This window comes from Eschrichtius robustus, chromosome 4 (assembly GCF_028021215.1).
Source record: "Eschrichtius robustus isolate mEscRob2 chromosome 4, mEscRob2.pri, whole genome shotgun sequence".
Lineage (NCBI taxonomy): Eukaryota > Metazoa > Chordata > Mammalia > Artiodactyla > Eschrichtiidae > Eschrichtius > Eschrichtius robustus.
In genome coordinates this window covers 48,514,151-48,533,711 of record NC_090827.1, presented here as the reverse complement: position 1 = coordinate 48,533,711, position 19,561 = coordinate 48,514,151, and the positions used below count along the sequence as shown (strand labels likewise).

Sequence of the window (19,561 nt, the reverse complement as noted above, 5' to 3'; positions counted from 1 at the left end):
TGCTAAAAAACATTGGGGCAATATATCTTTTTGAATTAAAGTTTTTGTTTTTTCTGGATATATGCCCAGCTGTAGGATTGCTGGATCATATGGTAGTTCTATTTTAGTTTATTTATGGAATCTCCATACTGTTTTACATAATGACTGCATTTGAAAAGAATGTGTTTTCTCAAACAGCTCATACAAATCAATAGCAACAACAACAACAAAAACAAAAACCCAAACAAAAAATGGGCAGAAGACCTAAATAAACATTTCTCCAAGAAAGACATGCAAATGGCCAATAGGCACAAGGAAAGATGCTCAACACCACTAATTATTAGAGAAATGAAAATCAAAACTACAATAAAGAGCAATCAAGATGGCAAAGTAGTAGGACATGAACCTCACCCTCGCCCACATCTACAACAAAAATACATCTACGTGTGGAATGATTCTCACAGAATATCTACTGAACATTGGCAAAAGACCTCAGGCTGATGAATGGGCAAGAAAATCTCCGTGTAACTGGGTAGGAAAAAAGAAAAAAAAAAAAAGCGAAAAAGGAATCAGGAAGGGACTTGCACCCCTAAGAGGGAGTAGTGAAAGAAGAAAGATTCCTGCACCCAGGGAAGCCCCCTTACTGGTGGGGAAATTGGCCAGGACAGAAGGGTAACTTCAGAGCCTCAGAGGAGAATGCAGCAGCCAGTTTGCAGCAGCCAGAGAAGAAGGAGAAATGCACAGATGGATCAGTGCTGTTGCCCTGCACTCCCCAGCCTGACATGCATGTCCACCAGTGCTGGCAGGGGCTGGATGCTGGAACTCGGACTCCAGAGATCAGAACCAGGCAGAGGACTGGGGTTGGCTATGTGGAGACAGACTGGGGAGGGGGCACGAATCCAGTATGACCATGGCTGGAATGCAGAGGAAGACTGAGCTGCCTTAAAGACCAGTTGCCATTGTTTGGGTGGAGTGCACAAGGGAAGGGGCAGGATCTGGATGGTAGTTTTTCCCCTGTGTGCTCCCAGAGGGCAAGGCACTGCCTACATGGGCTCCAGGAGTGGTCACGAGCCTCCACTGCCACCCACCTTGATGCCAGGAGTTGTCGAGAGCCCCCACTGATGCCTTCCCAGGCCCCAGGAGCGGTTGCAGGCCTCCACCCACTCCCTCCTCTGCCAACTCCCTCCTGGAATACAGGAGTGATCCCGGGCCACCAATGACTCCCTCTTGGAAACGAAAAGTGGCTGTGGGCCCTTGCCGACTCCCTCCCCAACCCCAGGAGTGATCAAGAGCTCCAGCTGCCTCCCTCCTGGAACCCAGGAGTGGTTAAGAGCCACCACTGGTCACATCACATGTCCTGGGGGTGTATCTGAGCCACCCACTGCCACCGAGAACCCCAAGACCAGGCACCAGCCACCACATCTGCACACCCCCCATCAAGGGGATAAAGACCAGCACACAGTGAGGAAAGAGGCAACAGGTATCCATACTAAAAACAGCCCTCCCACCAAATATATTAAACCCACATAAACTACACAGGGATGACTCCATGTATAAATAGCCCTCCAAGACCACAGTAGATAATTGTTTCTCCTAAACTCACAGAGAAAGAGAAATATAAGTAAAATGAAGAAGCTCACCCAGTTAAAAGACCAAAAGCATTCCCCTAAAAGAAGAAACAATGAAGCAGACCTCTTCAGTCCAATAGACACCGATTTCAGAAAGGAGATAATAAAAATACTTACTGAAGAAATTAAGGAAGTCTATCAACAGAAATTCAGAGTACTGTAAAAAGGAACTAAAAACTATAAAGAGGAACCAAGAAAAATTAGAAAACTCATTTGCAGAGATGAAAGTTGAGCTAAAGGCAATGAATAGCAGAATGAATAATGGAGAAGAATGAATAAGTGACCTGGAAGATAGAATAATGAAAATCACCCAATCAGGACAGCAGACAGAAAGCCAAATGAAAAAAACATGAAAGCAATATAAGAGACCCATGGGATACTATAAAGCATGCCAACCTATTCATAATAGGGTTTCCAGAAGGGGGGAAAAAAAGAAAAGGGGATCAAAAACGTATTTGAAGAAATTATGGCTGAAATCTTCCCAAACCTAATGAAGAAAACAGATATCCAGGTACGGGAAGCACAGAGGGTCGCAAAAAAGATAAACCCAAAGACATACAATAAAAATGGCAAAAGTTAAAGAGAGGATTCTAAAGGCAACAAGAGAACAATAAAGAGTTAATTTTAAGGGAACCCACATAAGGCTATCAGCTGATTTCTCTACAGAAACATTTCAGGCCAGAAGGGAGTGGCAAGAGATATTCAAAAAGTCCTGATAGGGAAAAATCTGAAACCTAGGATACTCTACCCAGCAAGATTATCATTTAGAATAGAAAGAGAGATAATTTCTCAAACAAGCAAAAAATAAAAGAACACGCAAAATTAAAACCATCCTAAAGGAAATATTGAAAGGTCTTCTCTAAACAGTAAAGAAGTAAGAATCTATAGGAAAGAGAAAATCACAGTTGGAAAATAAATCACGTAAATAGGCCAGTACACAGATTAAAAAAAAATCAAAATGTTTTCTGTGAAAGTGATGATAACCACAATGAATAACAAAGGGATGAACATGAAGATGTAAAAAAGGACATCAAAATTATTAAATGTGGGGGAGGAGAGTAAGAAAATGTAGATTTCTTTCCCCCTAGAATATGTATGGGCTTATATGACTACCAGTCTAAAGCAAGTAGATCTAGGAAGGGGTTAACATACTTGAAAAACAGGGTAGCCACAAATAAAAAAAATAAAATAGATTTACAAAAAAAAAAAAAAAAGGAGAGAGAACTTAAGTATTATACAAAAGAAAATCATCAAGGCACAAAAAGAAAAAGAAAAAGAACAGGACAAAGAGGAAATATAAAATCAACAGGAAAACAAGGTTTAAAATGGCAATAAATACATATCTATTAATAATTACCCTAAATGTCAATGGATTAAATGCTCCAATCGCACAAAGTGGCAGACTGGATAAAAAAAACAAGAGCCTATTATCATAGGCTGCCTACAAGAGACCCATTTTTAGTGCAAAAGACACATATAGATTGAAAGTGAAAGGAAGGAAAAAGATATTTAATGCAAATGGAAATGACATGAAAGTGGGGGTTGCAATACTCATAGCAGACAAAATAGACTTTAAAACGAAGGCCATAAAGAAAGATAAAGAAAGACATTATATAATGACAAAAGGATCAATACAGGAAGAGGATTTTACACTCGTCAACATAAGTGTACCTAATATAGGAGCACCCAAATACATAAAACAAATAATAACAGACATAAAAGGAGAAATTGACAGGGATAAAATAATAGTAGGAGACTTTAACACCCCACTGACATCAATGGACAGATCTTCCAGACAGAGAATCAATAAGGCAACAGAGATACTAGGTGATACAAAAGAAAAGTTAGACTTGATATTTTCAGGATATTACAACCAAAAAACCCAGACTACACATTCTTTTAATGTGCACAAGGACCATTCTCTAGAATTGACCACATACTAGGGCACAAAGGAAGCCTCAACAAATTTAAGAGTACAGAAATTATCCCAAGCAGCTTTTCTGACCACAACAGCATGAAACTAGAAATTAACCACAGAAAAAGAAATGAGAAAAAAATTGATTACATGGAGACTAAACAACTTGTTACTAAAAAACCAATGGGTCAGCGATGAAATCAAAGAGGAAATTAAAAAATACATTGAGACAAATGACAATGAATGCACAATTATACAAAATCTATGGGATGAGGCAAAAGCAGCTATTAAAGGGAAGTTCATAGCAATACAGGCCTTCCTCAAAAACAAGAAAAATCTCAAATAAACAACCTAACCTACTGCTTAAAAGAATTAGAAAAAGAAGAACAAACAAAACCTAAAGTCAGCAGAAGGAAAGAAATAATAAAGATCAGAGAGGAAATAAATAAAATAGAGATTTAAAAAACAATAGAAAAATTCAGTAAAACCAAGAGCTGTTTCTCTGAAAGGATAAGCAAGATTGATAAACCTGTAGCCAGGCTTACAAAGAAGAAAAGAGAAAGAACACAAACAAAAAAAGAAATGAAAAAGGAGACAAAACAACTGATACCACAAAAATCCATAAGGGAATGCTATGAACAATTATATGCCAACCAATTCGACAACCTAGAAGAAATGGACAAGTTTCTAGAAACATGCAGCCCACTAAAATTGAATCAAGAATCAATTTCTCCCTTTATATTTGTTAATATTTGCTTTATATATTTAGCTGCTCTTGTATAGAGTACACATATGGTAACAAGTGTAATAGCTTCTTCTTGTATTGATCCCCTTATTTTTATTTATTTATTTATTTTTATTGGAGTATAATTGCTTTACAATGTTGTGTTAGTTTCTGCTGTAAGATGAAGTGAGTCAGCTATATGTATGCATATATCCCCTCCCTCCTGGACCTTCCTCCAACCCCCCCACTCCCAATCCCACCATCTAGGTCATCACAGAGCACCAAGCTGAGCTCCCTGAGCTATAGAGCAGGTTCCCACTAGATCTGTATTTTACACATGGTAGTGTATATATATCAATCCTAATCTCCCAATTCACCCCATGCTCCCCTTCCCCCTCTGTGTCCACGTGTCCATTCTCTACCTCTGCATCTCTATTCCTGCCCTGGAAATAGGTTCTTCTGTACCATTTTTCTAGATTCCACATATATGCATTAATATACAATATTTGTTTTTCTCTTTCTGACTTATTTCACTCTGTATGACAGACTCTAGGTCCATCCATATCTCTACATATGACCCAATTTCGTTCTTTTTATGGCTGTGTAATATTCCATTGTATATATGTACTACACCTTCTTTTTCCATTCATCTGTTGTTGGACATTTAGGTTGTTTTCATGTCTTGGCTATTGTAAATAGTGCTGCAAAAAACACTGGGGTACATGTGCCCTTTTGAATAATGGTTTTCTCAGGTTATATGCCCAGTGGTGGGATTGCTGGGTCATATGGTAGTTCTATTTTTAGTTTTTTCAGAAACTCCATACTGTTCTCCACCATGGCTGTATCAATTTACATTCCCACCAACAGTGCAAGAGAGTTCTTTTTTCTCCACACCCTCTCCAGGATTTATTGTTTCTAGATTTTTTTATGATGACCATTCTGAATGGTGAGAGGTGATACCTCATTGTAGTTTTGATTTGCATTTCTCTAATAATTAGTGATGTTGAGCATCTGTTCATGTGTTTGTTGGCCATCTGTATGTCTTCTATGGAGAAATGTCTATTTAGGTCTTCCACCATTTTTTGATTGGGTTGTTTGTTTTCTTCATATTGAGCTCCATGAGCTGCTTGTATAATTTGGAGATCAACCCTTTGTCCATTGCTTCGTTTGAAAATATTTTCTCCCATCCTGAGGGTTTTCTTTTCATCTTGTTTATTGTTTCCTTTGCTGTGCAAAAGCTTTTAAGTTTAATTAGGTCACATTTGTTCATTTTGATTTTATTTTCAATACTCTAAGAGGTGGGTCAAAAAAGATCTTACTGGGGTTTATGTCAAAGAGTGTTTTTCCTATGTGTTCCTCTAAGAGTTTTATAGTGTCCAGTCTTACATTTAGGTCTATAATGCATTCGGAGTTTATTTTTGTGTATGGTCTTATGTAGTGTTCTAATTTCATTCTTTTACATGTAGCTGTCCAGTTTTCCCAGCACCACTTATTGAAGAAGCTGTCTTTTCTCCATTGTATATTCTTGCCTGCTTTTTCATAGATTAGGTAACCATAGGTGCATGGGTTTATCTCTGGGCTTTCTATCCTGTACCCTTGATATACATTTCTGTTTTTGTGCCAGTACCATACTGTCGATTACTATAGCTTTGTAGTATAGTCTGAAGTCAGGGATTCTGATTTCTCCAGCTCCGTTTTTCTTTCTCAAGATTGCTTTGGCTATTCGGGATCTATTGTGCTTCCATACAAATTGTAAAATTTGTTGTTCTAATTCTGTGAAAACTGCCATTGGTAATTTGATAGGGGTTGCATTGAATCTGTAGATTGCTTTGGATAGTATAGTCATTTTCTCAATATTGAGTCTTCCAATGCAAGAACATAGTATATTTCTCCATCTGTTTGGGTCATCTTTGGTTTCTTTCATCAGTGTTTTATTGTTTTCTGCATACAGGTCTTTTGCCTCCTTAAGTAGGTTTATTCCTAGGTATTTTATTCTTTTTGTTGCAGTGGTAAATTGGAGTGTTTCCTTAATTTCGAGTTCTGATTTTTCTTTGTTAATGTATAGGAATCCAGAGATTTTTGTGCATTAATTTTGTATCCTGCTACTTTACCAAGTTCATTGATGAGCTCTATTAGTTTACTGGTGGCATCTTTAGTATTTTCTATGTATAGTATCATGTCATTTGCAAATTGTGATAGTTTTACTTCATATTATCCAATTTGGATTCCTTTTTTTCCTTTTCTGCTCTGATGGCCAGGCTAGGACTTACAAAACTATGTTGAATAATAGGGGTGAGAGTGGATGTCTTTGTCTTGTTCCTGCTCTTAGAGGAAATGCTTTCAGTTTTTCACCATTGAGAATGATGTTTACGGTGGGTTTGTTGTATATGGCCTTTATTATGTTGAAGTAGGTTCCATCTATGCCCACTTTTTGGAAAGATTTTTTATCATAAATGGGAATTGTGTCAAAAGCTTTTTTTCTGCATCTATTGAGATGATCATATGGTTTTTATTCTTTAATTTGTTAATATGGTGTATCACACTGATTGATTTGCATACATTGAGGAAGCCTTGCATTCCTGGGATAAATCCCACTTGATCATGGTGGATGATCTTTTTAATGTATTGTTAGATTCTGCTTGCTAATATTTTGCTGAGGAGTTTTCATCTATGTTCATCAGTGATATTGGTCTGTAATTTTCTTTTTTTGTCATATCTTTGTCTGGTTTTGGTATCAGGGTGGTGGTGGCCTCGTAGAATGAGTTTGGGAGTGTTCCTCCCTCTGCAATTTTTTGGAAGAGTTTAAGAAGGATAAGTGTTAGCTCTTCTCTAAATGTTTGATGGAATATGCCTGTGAAGCCATCTGGTCCTGGAATTTTGTTTGTTGGAAGATTTTTATTTACAGTTTCAATTTCAGTACTTGTGATCGGTCTATTTACATTGTCTAATTCTTCCTGGTTCAGTCTTGGAAAGTTGTACCTTTCTACGACTTTTTCCATTTCCTCTAGGTTGTTTGTTTTATTGACATATAGTTGCTTGTAGTAGTCTCTTATAATCCTTTGTATTTCTTCAGTGTCTGTTGTTATTTCCCCTTTTTTGTTTCTAATTTTATTGATTTGAGTCCTCTCCCTTTTTTTCTTGATGAGTCTGGCTAATGGTTTATCAATTTTGTTTTTCTTCTCAAAGAACCCCAACTTCTAGTTCTATTGATCTTTGCTATTGTTTTCTGCATTTCTGTTTCATTTTTTCCTGCTCTGATCTTTATGATTTCTTTCCATCTACTAACTTTGGGTTTTGATTTTTCTTTTTTCTCTAGTTGCTTTGGGTGTAAGGTTAGAATTTTTATTTGAGATTTTTCTTGTTTCTTAAGGAGAGATTGAATTGCTATAAACTTCCCTCTTAGAACTGCTTCTACTGCATCCCATAGGTTTTGGGTTGTTGTGTTTTCATTGTCATTCGTTTCTATGTATTTTTTTATTTCCTCTTTGATTTCTTCAGTGATCTCTTCTTTATTTAGCAGTGCACTGTTTAGCCTCCATATGTTTTTGGGTTTGTTTGGTTTTTTTTACTGTTTTTTTCCCCCGTAATTGATATCTAGTCTCATAGTGTTGTGGTCAGAACAGATGCTTGATATGATTTCAGTTTTCTTAAATTTGCCAAAGCTTGATTTGTGACCCAAATGTGATCGATCCTAGAGAATGTTCCATGTGCACTTGAGAAGAAAGTGTAGTCTGATGCTTTTGGGTGGAATGTCCTATAAATATCAATTAATTCTATCTGGTCTAATGTATCATTTGAAGTTTGTGTTTCCTTATTTATTTTCTTTCTGGATGATCTGTCCATTTGGTGTAAGTGGTTGTTAAAGTCCCCCACTATTACTGTGTTACTGTTGATTTCCCGTTTTCAGCTGTTAGCATTTGCTTATATATTGAGGTGCTCCTATCTTTGGTGCATACATATTTATAATTGTTATATCTTCTTCTTGGATTGATCCTTTGATCATTATGTACTGTCCTTCCTTATCTCTTATAACAGTCTTTATTTTAAAGTGTATTTTATCTGACATGAGTATTGTTACTCCAGCTTTCTTTTGATTTCCATTTTCATGGAATACCTTTTTTCATCCCCTCACTTTCATTTTGTATGTGTCCTTAGGTCTGAAGTGAGTCTTTTGTAGACTGCATATATACAGGGTTTGTTTCTGTATCCATTCAGCCAGTCTGTGTCTTTTGGTTGTAGCATTTAATCATTTACATTCAGGGTAATTATTGATATGTATGTTCCTATTACAAGTTTCTTAACTGTTTTGGGTTTGTTATTGTAGGTCTTTTTCTTCCCTTGTGTTTCCCACTTAGAGAACTTCCTTTAGCATTTGTTGTAAAGCTGGTTTGGTGGTGCTGAATTCTCTTAGCTCTTGCTTTCCTGTAAAGATTTTGATTTCTTTGTTGAATCTGAATGAGATCCTAGCTGGGTAGAGTAATTTGGTTGTAAGTTTTTCCCTTTCATCACTTTAAATATATCCTGCCACCCCCTTCTGATCTGTAGAGTTTCTGCTGAAAAATCAGCTGATAAACTGGGGATTTCCCTGTATGTTATTTGTTGCTTTTCCCTTGCTGCTTTTAATATTTTTTCTTGGAATTTAATTTTTGTTAGTTTGATTGTGTTTTTTGGCATGTTTCTTCTAAGGTTTATCCTGTATGGGATTCTCTGTGCTTCCTGCATTTGGGTGGCTATTTCCTTTCTCATGTCAGGGAATTTTTTGACTATAATCTCTTCAAATATTGTCTCAGACCACTTCTCTTTCTCTTCTTCCTCTGGGACCCCTGTAATTTGAATGTTGGTGCATTTAATGTTGTCCCAGTGGTCTCTGAGACTGTCCTCAATTCTTTTCATTCTTTTTTCTTTTTATTCCACTCCTCAGCAATTATTTCCACCATTCTATCTTCCAGCTCACTTATTTGTTCTTCTGCCCCAGTATTCTGCTATTGATTCTTTCTAGTGTATTTTTCATTTCAGTTATTGTGTTGTTCACCACTGGTTGTTTGTTCTTTACTTCTCCTAGGTCTATGTTAAACATTTCTTGTATTTCCTAATTTGTGCCTCCACTCTATTACTGACATTTTTGATCATCTTTACTACCATTACTCTGAATTCTTTTTCAGGTAGGTTGCCGATTTCCTCTTCATTTATTTTGTTTGTAGGTTTTTGCCTTGCTCCTTCATCTGTAACACATTTTTTTGTCATCTCATTTCTTAAATGGGTGGGATTGTGTTCCTGTCTTACTGGTTGTTTGGCCTGAGGCTTCCAGCACTGGAGTTTGCAGACAGTTGGGTAGAGCCAGGGCTTGGTGCCAAGGTGATTTTCTCTGGGAGACCTCACTCTGATGAATATTCCCTGGGGTCTGAGGTTCTCTGTTAGTCCAGTGGTTTGGACTTGGTGCTCCCACTACAGGAGCTCAGGCCCTACTCCCAGCTGGTGAACCAATATCCCAGAAGCTGTGCAGCTTGCCAAAAAAAAAAAAAAAAAAACAGAGCAGTAAAATAACAAAGAGTAAAAAAAAAATAAAATTAGAAAAATAGAAAGTATATTAGAAAAAATATAAATGAAAGAACAACAAGGTAAAACAGAACCATAATGGCAATAAATAAATAAATAAATAAGGCCAGAAAAGGCCTTGGCTCTGGTGGGGCTGATCTTAGGCAGGGGTGGGGCTTAGCAGGGGGTGGGCCCTATGCTCAGGACCCACACATCCAGAAAAGGCCCTTGGGCAGTCGGCAGCTGGACTTAGGCTCAGTGCAGCTGGTAGGGGACTCAGAGGGTGGAGGATCTGCTGGGACCTCAGCAGGCTCCCTGGGATCAAATCTGTGGCAGAAACTCTGTCTGCGTTCTCTTCCCTTCCTCCAATCCCTCGAGGGCCTCTCCCTTTCGCTGTTGATCCCTTCGTGGTGAGTGTGCCCCTCCAGGCATGGGACTCTCTCCCCTCCCCCAGATGCCCCTCAGGAGCACCAGTCCTGTCCTGCCTCCACTTTTCCTCCCCCCTTGCTGCCCCCCAAGTCCTATCTGGTCGCTCGGGGGTTCCTCCCATCACCTTAGGTGTCCAAAGTCTCCCACCAGTGCCTGGTCGGTGCCCTAGTTGTGAGGAAACGTGAACTCTGTGTCCTCCTGCTGCACAATCTTGACTCCACCCTCCCCTTTATGCCCTTCTTTATCTTTTGTTATAGCCTTTGCTTTAAAGTCTATTTTGTCTAATAGGAGTATTGTTGCCCCCACTTACTTGTCATTTCTATTCTCATGAAATATCTTTAACCATTCACTCATTTCGGTCTGTGTGTGTCTTTCCTGAAGTGAGTCTTTTGTAGGCAGCCCATAGATGGGTTTTGTTTTTTATCCAATCTGCCACTCCATGTGTTTTGATTGGAGCATTTAGTCTGCTGACATTTAACATAATTATTGAAGGGAGGGGGATCAGGATTGTTGAGTAGGAAGATGTGGAGTTTACCTCCCTCCGCAGATACATCAGACATACATCTACATATGGAAGAACTCTTATGGAAAACAAACTGGAAACTGGCAGGACTCAACAGCTTCATAGGGGAATTCTACCAATCATATAAAGAAAAGCTAATAACCATCCATCTCAAACTATTCCAAAAAATTGAAGAGGAGTGTATACTCCTAAGTTCACTCTACAATGACACAATTATGCAATGAAAAAAGAAAATAACAGGTCAATATTGCTGATGAATATAAAAATGCAAAACTCCTTAACGTAATTTTAGCAAACTGAATTCAACAATAAATTTAAAGGATGATATACCATAATCAAGTGGGATTTATTCCAGGGATGCAAGGATGGTTCAACATATACATATCAATCAATGTGACACACCACATTAACAAAAGGTAAGGATAAAAATCATATGATCATTTCAATAGTAACAGAAAAACCTTTTGACAAAATTCAACATCCATTCATGATTAAAAAAAAAAAACTCATCAAAGTTTATACAAAGGGAATATATCTTAACATTTTAAAGGTCATTTATGAAAAGTCATAGCTAACATCATACTCACTGGTAAAAACCTGAAAGACTTTCCTCTAAAATTGGGAACAAAACGAGAATCCCCACTTTTGCCACTTCTATTTAACATAGTATTGGAAGTTCTCTCCACAGCAATTAGACAAGAAAAAGAAATAAAATGCATCCAGTTTGGAAGGGAAGAATTAAAACTGTCACTATTTGCAGATGTCATTATATTATATTTAGGAAACCATAAAATCTCCACTAAAAAACTATTAGAACCAATAAATGTATTCAGCAAGGGTGCAGGATATAAGCCTAATATAAGTAAATTTGCTGTTTTTGTATCCTTTAATAATAAGCTATCAGAAAGATAACCTTTTTAAAAATCCTATTTAAAATTGCATCAAAAGAAAGAAATACCTGGTTATAAACTTAACCAAAGAGGTGAAAGACCTATACTCTGAAAACCTTAAAACACTGATAAAGAAAATTGAAGATTATCCCAAGAAATGGAAAGATATCCCATGATCTTTGATTGGAAGAATTTATATTGTTTAAATGGCCATACTACCCAAAGCAATCAACAGATTTAATGCAATCCTTATCCAAATACCCATGACATATCCTATAGGACTAGAACAAATAATCCTAAAACTTGTATGGAATGAAAAATACCCTGCATTGCTGAAACAATCCTGAGAATAAAAAAGCAAAGCTGGAATTATAACCCTTCCAGACTTCAGACTACACTTCAAAGCTACAATAAACATCATGGTACTGACACAAAAATGGACACATCAGTGGAACAGAACAGAGAGACCAAAATAAACCTGTGGACCTATGGTCAATTAATCTATGACAGAGGAGGCAAGAATGTCTATTCTACAATCTCTCTTCAATAAGTCATACTGGGAAAACTGGACAGCTACAAATAAGTCAATGAAGTTAGAATATTCCCTCACACCAAAAATAATCTTAAAATGGATTATAGAATTAAATGTAAGACTGGAAACCATAAAACTCCTAGAAGATAACATAAGCAGAGCATTCTTTGACATAAAGTAATATTTTGGAGGGATCTGTCTTCTAAAGCAAAAGATATAAAAGAAAAATAAACAGATGGGAACTAATTAAAGTTAAAAGCTTTGGCACTGCAAAGGAAACCAGCAACAAAAGGAAAATATTAATACAACCTACTGAATTGGAGAAAATACTTGCAAATGATATGACCAATAAGGGGTTAATATTCAAAACATAAACAGCTCATACAACTAAATATAACAAAAATTAAAAATGGACTAAATACATGAATAGACATTTTTCTAAAGAAGACATACAGATGGTCAACAGACATATGAAAAGATGCTCAACATTGCTATTTATTAGAGAGATGTAATTAAAAACCGCAAAGAGATATGTCCTCACACTTGTCTGAATGATTATCATTGAAAAGTCTACAAATAACAAATGTTGGTGAGAATGTGGAGAGAACAGAACCCTAGTACACTGTTGATGGGAATGTAAATGATGCAGCCACTATGGAGAACAGTATGGGGGTGCCTTAATAAACAAAAAATAGAGTTACCATATGATCCAGCAATGTCACTCCTGGGTATACATCTGAATGAAACAAAAACACTAATTCTAAAAGATATATGTACCCTAATCTTCACAGCAACATCATTTACAATAACCAGAATATGGAAACAATTACTCAGCCGTAGAAACATATAAAATTCTGCCATTTGTAATAATGTGAATGGACCTAGAGAGTATTATGCATAGTGAAATAAGTCAGACAGAGGAAGAAAAGTACAGTATGCTATCACTTTTATGTAGAATCTAAAATATAAAACAAATGAATGAATATAACAAAAAAGAAAGAGAGTCACATATATAGAAAAAAAAATAGTGGTTACCAGGGGGAGAGGGATAGGGGAAGGGCCAAGATAGGGGTATGGGATTGAGAGATACAAACTACTATTTATAAAATAAATAAGCAACAAATATATATTGTACAGCAGGAAAATGTAAAGACCTCCCTCGACAAAGTTGCCTTGGAAAACTATGCTGATTCTTTTGAGGACCACCCCCTCCGATCCATAACTAAAGTCCCAGCAGGCCCCTAAAAGTGAGGTGCAAAATATGTCCTCTGAGGAAGTGCACTCTACTCCAAAGAATTACTTGAGTTTTCTAATTTATAGATAGAAATCTGGGGAACATATGTGGGAATGGATATTTAGAATGTCAAATTAAGTGTTGTTGGAACATAAAGTTGGGTCAAGCCAAATTTATTGACAAAGTGTCACTAAGCAGACTTTCTACATTTAATGTTGCATCTTGGGGAGTTAGAAAAGGCTCAAACAATTTGTTTTGTTGATTGGCTGAAACATGAACCAAAAGTAGGACCATAGTGAGTGAGTTAGAAATTCCAGGCCTGCCTTTGTAAAGGAAGATTTACAAAGGTTCAGGAAGATCAGAATGTTAAAATGGACTTGTCATTTAAGACACACTTGCCCACCCTGAGAGAATCCAGAAGGCATAACTTTCACCAAGACTGTAAGATATAAATTTGTGAGGGTAGCCCCAGCACATAGTATAAACTATGGGATTGCTCTTCTCCTCAGGACAGACCTTACAGTGGGAACTGAGGATACTGATTTGGGAAACCTAAATGCAATGGAATTGGAGCCCTGTGTTATGGAGGCTCAACCACCAAAGGCAAGGTGGGCACGGTTACTGTGATGGACAACAGAGTTAAAGCAGCACTCAGAATAGTCTGAATAGACCTATGGCATTGGTTAGTTGATTATGGCCTTTTTAGAACTGAAATAGACAAGAAGCCTACTAAATTCTTCCTTGATCTATATAAGCAGAAAAGTTCTAGTTCAAGTGAACACAAGTCTAACCTGAATCATAAAAACAGAGTTGTGGCCCCTCAATCAATTCCTAGACTTGAGCCACTTTACAGACTTGGAATGCCTTGAATGAAGAGGAGGCCAGACCACCTTGAGGAATAGTTCTGGAACACTGCCAAAATTTATACTGTTGCTCTTTCTCTAGTCTTCCCTAAATAGATCTGTAGCTTTTTACCAGGGTAACTGTACTTTGGGGTAAAGGAAATAGACCTTTTAGAGACTACTAGACACTGGCTTTGAACTGACATTGATTCCAAGGGACTCAAAACATCACTGTCGTCTGCTGGTAGGGACTTCTGGAGGCCAGGTGATCAATGGAGTTTTAGTTCATGTCCATCTCAAAGTGGGTCAAGTGGGTGCCTGAACCCATCCTGTAGTTATTTCCCCAGTTCCACAAAGCATAATTGGGATAAACATAATTAACAGCTGACAGAATCTCCAACTGGTTTCATGACCTGTGGAGTGAGTCTATTATAGTAGGAAAGGCCAGGTGGAATCTATTAGAACTGCTTCTATCTTGGAAAACAGTAAACCAAAAGCAGCACTGCACCCATGGTGGGATTACAGAGATTAGTATCACAATCCAGGACTTGAAAGCTATGGGGGTGGTTATTCCCCCCACATCCCCATTCAATTTGCCTATTTGGCCTGTGCAGAAGACAGATGAATTTTTGGAGAATGACAGTGGATTGTCATAAACTTAACCAGGTGCTGACTCCAATTGCAGCTGCTGTACCAAATGTGGTTTAACTACTTGAACAAATTAGCACATTTCCTGGTATATGATATGCAGATATTGAGCTGGTAAATTCTTTTTTCTCTTTACCTGTTCATAAGGACCACTGGAAGCAGTTTTCACTGGTAAGGCCAAAACTACTAATTCACTGTCCTACCTCAGGGGTATATCAATGCTCTAGCTCTACATCATAACTTAGTTCTCAGTGATCTTGATCACCTTTCCCTCCCACAAGGAATCACACTTGTCAATTACACTGATGACATTAAACTGATTGGAACTAGTGAGCAAGAAGTAGCAACTACTCTAGACTTATTGGTAAGACATTTGTGTGTGAGAGGTTGAGAAATAAATCTGACAAAAATTAAGGGATCTTATACTTCAGTGAAGTTTCTAGGGGTCCAGTGGTGTGGGGCATGTTGAGATATCCTTTTTAAGGTAAAGGATGAGTTGTTGCATCTGGCCCTCCTAATATCTCAAAAGGTACAATGCCTAGTGTGCCTCTTTGGATTTTGGAGGCAACATTTTCTTCATTTAGGGTGTTACTTAAGCCCATTTACCAGGGGATTTGAAAAAGCTTCTAGTTTTGTGTGGGACCCAGAATAAGAGAAGGCTCTGCAACAGTTGCAGGCTACCATACAAGCTGCTCCACCACTTGGGCCATATGATCCAGTAGATCCAGTGGTGTCAGTGGGAGATAGGGCTGCTGTTTGGAGTCCCTATAGGTGAATTGCAGCATGCGCTCTTAGTATTTTAGAGCAAAGCCTTGCCATCACGCACAGATACTCTCCTTTTGAGAAACAACCCTTGGATTACTATTGGGCCTTAGTGGAGACTGAACACTAAGCATGGACCAAGTTACCATGTGACTTGAGCTGCCCTTTATGAACTGGGTATTATCTGACCCAACAAGCCACAAAATGGGATGAGCACATCAGAGCTCTATCATCTAATGAATGTGGTTTATAATGACTAGGACTGAGCAGGCCCTGAAAGCACAATCAAGTTACATGAAGAAGTGACCAAAATGCCCATGATCTCCCCTCCTTCTACTCTGCCTTCTCTCCCCAAGCCTGCACCTACGGCCTCATGGGGAGCTCCCTATAATCAGTCAGTATAGGAAGAGAAGACTCGGGCCTTGTTTACAAGTGGGTCTGCATGGTATGCAGGCACCACTTGAAAGTGGACAGCTGCAACACTGCTGCCCCTCTCTGGGATATCCCTGAAGGATGGTGGGAAGGAGAAATCCTCCCAGTGGGAAGAATTTGAGCAGAGCACCTGACTGTTCACTTTACTTGGAAGGAGAAACAGTTAGACATGTGATTATACACCAATTCATGGGCTATAGCTAATGGTTTGGTTGAATGATCAGGGCTTTGGAAGAAACATGATTGGGAAATTGGTTACAGAAAATCTGGGGAAGAGGTATGTGGATAGGTCTCTCTGAATGGGCAAAAAGCATGAACATATTTGTGTCCAAGGTGAATGTTCTTCAAAGTGTGACCTCAGCTGGGGAGGATTTTAATAGTCAAGAGGATAAGATGACCCATTCTATGGACACCAGCCAGCCTCTTTCCCCAGCCACGCTGTCATCACCCAAAGAACTCATGGACGAAGTGGCCATGGTGGCAGGGATAGAGGTGATGCATGGGCTCAGCCACATGGACTTCCACTCACCCAGGCTGACCTGGCTACAGGCACTGCTGAGTGCCCAACCTGCCAGATGCAGAGACCAAGTGTCCATATGGCACCATTCCCTGGGGTGATCAGCCAGCTACATGGTAGCAAGTTGATTACACTGGACAGCTTGCATCATGAAGGGGCAACACTTTTTTTTTTTTTTTTTACTGGAATAGACTCTTACTCTGGATACATATTTTCCTTCCTTGCATGCAGCGTTTCTGCCAAAACTACCTTTCGTGGACTTACAGAATGCTTTATCTATTGTCACATGTTCCACATAGCATTTCTTCTGACCAAAGAACTCACTTCTCAGCAAATGTAGTGGGCCTATGCTTATGGAACTCATTGGTCTTACTATATATCCCACCATCCTCGAAGCAGTTGATTTGATAGAATAGTTGAATGACGTTTTTTTTCTTTGAGTATAGTTGATTTACAATGTTGTGTTAGCTTCATGTGTACAGCAAAGTGAGTCAGTTATACATATGCATATATCCACTCTTTTTTAGATTCTTTTACCATATAGGCTATTACAGAATATTGAGTAGAAATCCCTGAGCTATACAGTAGGTCCTTATTAATTATCTATTTTGTATATAGTAGTGTGTATATGTCAATCCTAATCTCCCAATTTATCCCTCCCCCCACTTTCCCCCCTGGTAACTGTAAGTTTGTTTTCTACATCTGTGACAATATTTCTGTTTTGTAAATAAGTTCATTTGTACCATTTTTTTTAGATTCCACATATAAGTGATATCATATGATATTTGTCTTTCTCTGTCTGACTTACTTCACTCAGTATGACAGTCTCTAGGTCCATCTATATTGCTGCAAGTGGCATTATTTAATTCTTTCTTATGGCTGAATAATATTTCATTGTATGTATGTACCACATCTTCTTTATCTGGAAAGACCTTTTGAAGACTCAGTTACAATGCCAGCTTGATGGCAACAACTTGCAGACCTGGGACAACTTTTCCCAGAAGGCTGTGTTCTTTCTGAACCAGTTTCCAATATATGGTGCTGTTTCTCCTATAACCAGGATTCGTGGATTCAGGAAAAAAGGGGTGGAAATGGGTGTAGCACCACTCACTGATACCTCTAGTGACCCACTAGCAATATTATTGCTTCCTGTTCCCATGATCTTATACTTTGCTGGTCTAGAAGTCTTAGTTCCAGAGGGAGGAATGTTTCCACCAGGAGACATAAAGTTAAGACTGCCACTTGGCTACTTGGGGTTCCTCAGGTCTCTGAATCTATAGGCAAAGAAGGCAGTTACTCTGCTGGCTCAGGTGACTGATCCTGACTACCAAGGGGATATTGGATGATTACTCCACAAGGAGGTGAAGAAGAGCATGTCTAGAATACAAGAGATACTTTAAGGCATCTCTTAATGTTACCATGCTCTGTGGTTAATTTAAAGTCAATGGAAAACTACAACAGTCCAACCCAGGCAGTACTACTAATGGCCCAGACTCTTCAGGAATGAAGGATTTAGTTACCCCATCAGGTAAATAACCATGACCAGCTGAGGGGCTTGTTGAAGGTAAAAGGAATACAGAATAGATAGTGGGAAAAGGTAGTTATACATACCAGCTATGACCAAGTATAAAAATGACTGTAATTGTCATGAATATTTTCTTATTTTATCATGAATAAAGATCAGCTCCTTTCTAATGGGAGGGAAGCCAATACCATCAATCAACTCTGGCTGATAAAAACATGAGGAAAGAAAGAGGGAGTAAAGATGGTGGAGTTCATCTCTTTACATGGATGCATCAGGAATACAACTACAGATGCAACAATTCTCACAGAACACCGGCTGAACACTAGCAGGAGACCTTGGACACTGGAAAGGAATATAAAGATCCCTACATAACTGGGTAGGATGAAAAAAAGAAGGGAGAAGGAGGAGAGGAAGTGGGACTGGACACCTTGGGGGGGGATCTGAAGCAGAGGAGAGATTCTCGAATGCGGGGAAACTCCCTCTCTGACAGGGAAATCAATTGGGACAGAAGGGAAGCATTTGAGGCTGTCGGAAGAGGGTGAAGCGGCCAGTCTGTGGCAGGTGGGACAGAGTGAGAACTACACATATGGTCCGTACTGCAGCCCTACTTGTTCCAGACTGGGATGTGTGTTCACATGTGTGCAACGGGTCTGGGAGCTGGAGCGTGGGGCTTGGAGAATAGGCCTGGGGCGAGAACTGCTGTTGGCTGTGGGGAGACGAACTGAGGGGACGGGAGGGAGGAAATCAGTAGCAAGGAATGCCTATGGAGAAAGACTGGACTGCCATGGAAGCAGGGCGCTACTGCTGAGTCACGCACAGGGGGAGGAGCCACTATTGTAGCCTCTCTCTCCACACAGGCTGACGCCTGCTGATGAACAATAAAAGAAGCCCTCTCAGGGCTGGCCCTCAGGCACCGGCCACCAAGCAATAGGAAAAACCTTCCCAGGGCTGGCCCTCATGCACCTGCTGCCAGGCAATAGAAAAAGCCCTCTCAGGGCTGGCCCTTGAGCGCATCCTGCCAGGTGCCAGAGAAAAGTCCAGCCAGGGCTGGCCCTCATTCACCTTACACCGGATGCCAGAAAAGGCCCTCACTAGGTCCGTATCTCTTGTGCCTGTGGCCGCCAGCTTCCCTGCACATTTGGCACCACCAGGGCTCCCATGATCCAAACAGTCATACCACCTCTGCACTCTATCCTCACAGGGGCAGACCCAAGAGCTCCAAGGTAGCCTCAGGACCAGACTCCTGTGGGTGGACCACATACAGAAGTGGGGATAAACCAAAGCTGAACCCCAGGGATGGGACAAATAAGGAAGAGGATTGAAAATCTTTCCATCGGCTGAACAAGCTGCAGATTAAGTCCCCGCGATCGGATAAGTAGACCCTGTGTCTATGGAATATCTGAGTAGACAATGAGTGTTCCCACAAATGAAAATGGTCTATCTCTG

General features: G+C 39.2%; 1 pseudogene; it reads left to right on the top strand.

Annotated features, from left to right (window-relative positions):
* The first annotated feature begins 761 nt into the window (after window positions 1–761).
* Window positions 762–17,870, top strand: LOC137763450 (uncharacterized; annotated as a pseudogene).
* The last annotated feature ends 1,691 nt before the right edge of the window (window positions 17,871–19,561 follow it).